The following is a 2,956-nucleotide window of genomic DNA, read 5'->3' on the forward strand; positions in this document are numbered from 1 at the left end:
TTTTGTTTACGGCCTTAAAAGGCCAAGAGAAATTGTTCACACAACCACCAAACAACACATAAATAAGTTTAAAAAAGGGGGGACTCACAGGCCGAGCCCCCATATAGCCATGGAAAATAAGGTCATCTTTTCAGAGGAGTAGACGGATCACCACCGCCAGAGTCGGGAGGAGCGCCACCGGAACCAGGAAGAGAAGCTGAAGAGGAAGTTGGAGGAATGACGGAAGAGCTCGGAGCATCTTTGGAGCGAGGAGGAGACTCGATGATCCTTTGCCCCCGAGTCTTCAACTCGGATTCAGAAACAATTTTGGGGACAGGAGGATCTACAATGGCGCCGTCAATGACAACTTTGTCAGGATGTAAAGGAGACAGATCCAAGTCAGGAGTAATAACTCTCACCTGCTCCAGAAAAATCTGCCAAGATTCCTCGGCGCCATCGGCAATGGAGTCCTCTAACTCCTCATACGCTTTCCGAGAATTAAACAGGTCAGTTTTCACAGACACAAGATCCTTGAATAGACTTTGATAGCTAGCCTGTGCCGTCTTCCTCAATTCCGTCTCCATGTTACATTGGGCTTGCAAAGCTTTCCCTTTCTCCCGGAGGGTGTCTCTCTCCTCCTTTAACTTGGCGATTTCCTTCTTCAACTCTCCCTCCTGCTCTTGATATACACGGAGCCTCCCTTCCAGCTCCTCGACCCTCGAGGTCGCCCCTAAAGAGCTGAGAGGAGCCCTATCAAAAATATCTAAGAGGTTGCTACAGACCCCCGCCGCCTTAAGACTCTCCTCGACCATGGTGGTAAGGTGGCTCCGAACAGACATATCATCCATGCCTATACGGGCATAAGGATAGATATTCTTTCGGATGAAGGCAAGAGCATCCGCCTTAACCTCCCCAGAAGAGCCAGACTCTAAGAGCTTGCGCTTCTTGGGATCGGGAGAAGGTCGGACGGCGGAGGACGGTTGAGAGGGAGCTGAAGAAGAAATCACCATAGGATTGGAAAGAGTTCCAACATTACGAGGAGGAGGAGGAGAGATAACCCTGGCACCACCAGACCGAGCGCGAGACTTAGCTTTAGCCTTCTGGACCCTCTGAAAAGATTCTTGAGCGTTTGTCTTTGCCATTTCTGAAAAAGAAAACAACAAGCTAAAGGATCAAACAAGTCGGAATATTAGGATAATAAGTCGGAAATTCAACATACTAGAAAAAACTACCTAGCTGTGATTGGACAAAGGTCGGAGACCCTTGGAGAAATTTTTTAGTGTCCAAATAGGGGGCCCTCCCCCACACTTCTCGGAGGAACCCCACGACGGCAGCCTCAACCTCATCCAGGTCATCCAAACCATATTTCTCACAAGGGGAAGCCTCCAGCCAGTATAAAGGAAAGCGAGGAAGAGAATTATCATCCAGAAAAAAGGGATGATGACCCTCTACAGCTTGCACTTTGAAAAAGAAATTTTTAAAGTCATGAAAAGATTCATCAAAAAGGGTAAAAATTCTCCGACCTTGTATGGCTCGGAAGGAAATCCACTGTTGTTTATTATTCAGCCCACTAAAAGGTTTGGTCATGTGAAAAAGATGGAAAAAGTTTTTTAAAGTAGTCGGGAAATCCAGAGCATGGCTAATAAATTGGTAAATTTTTAAGAAACCCCAGGAGTTGGGATGAAGCTGGGTAGGGGCAACACGACAATGCTGCAAAACAGACATCTCAAAATCTGAAAAGGGCAGAAAGACGCCCAGACGGGTGATCATGCACTCGTACATAAAGAAGAAATGGGAAGCCGTTTCGTTGGCTCTCCCATGGCAAACCCGGTCCTCCAAACCGGGAACAAGTAACTCATATTTAGGCTCATCTTCATCCGAGGTACAGAGCCGATGGTGGGTGCGAAGGTGAGTAATAAACTCCGCATCAACCAACGGCTCCTCCCCCAGAATAGTAACATCAACCCAATCTACGGAGGCCATTTTTCTTTCTCTAAGGTAAACGAAGGAAACCTACAAAAGGAAAAAGGAAAAGGAAAAATCAAAAAGGTCTCTAGAGAGGAGGAAAGGAGCCAAGCAAAAATCTACAAAACTATTCCTCTACAAAGTAAAGTCATACGAAAAATACAAAGAAGAAGAAAGAAACTAACCTCTTTCCGAAAATGAAGATAGGAAGAAACAGAAGTCTCTAGGAGCACGAAAGTATAGTACGTGTAAAACACAGCACGAACAAAGAAAGAAGAAGTTTGAAAGATTGCAGAAACGGAAATAGGAAAGAGAGGGAAAGTATTTATAAGCATGCTAAGGGGCATAATGGTAAAAGCGGAGCAGTCATTAATGAGATTGCACCGTTACCAAAGCCCCCAATACTTCCCCAACGGACACGACGCTCCCCAACGGACACGACGCTTGAATTGACGTAACTGTCAGAAACAAAGGGTCGCGAAAATCACGTCGGTTTCTAAGACCCATGTTTCTCCAAGTAAGTCGGCTACGAACCCGAGTTAAATACTTGAACCCAAACTCTAAAGAGACTTTGGGCTCAAGTAGGGGCACTGTTCATACCCTAGCCCAACGATAAAGGCCCAGGTCCAAATAAAAGGCCTAATCTGAAGGATTAAGCCTAGCTAAGTACCGACCTTCACATAAGAAGTCGGTATTAACCACGACTTGGTCTGAAGAAGTCGGATGTGAGATTAGCTGGCAGATAAACACTCATTCGAATGAGTAATCGCCCCTGAAATCTCTCTAACCACTTCATAAAGCCATATCTTAACCTCCCCAAGATAATGGGGGCGGTTAACACCCTAAAGATACGACACTACTCCAACGGTGGTTATTGGCTCACCACTATAAATACACTGACACCTCTCAGGTATCTCTAAGCCCAATACTCTCTAGACCTGCTAACACCCTTGCTAACTTAGGCATCGGAGTGTCTTTGCAGGTACCACCCCCCATTCACCCACGTATACAA

The sequence above is a fragment of the Arachis duranensis genome, chromosome 5 (genome assembly GCF_000817695.3).
Source record: "Arachis duranensis cultivar V14167 chromosome 5, aradu.V14167.gnm2.J7QH, whole genome shotgun sequence".
In the NCBI taxonomy this organism is placed as follows: domain Eukaryota; kingdom Viridiplantae; phylum Streptophyta; class Magnoliopsida; order Fabales; family Fabaceae; genus Arachis; species Arachis duranensis.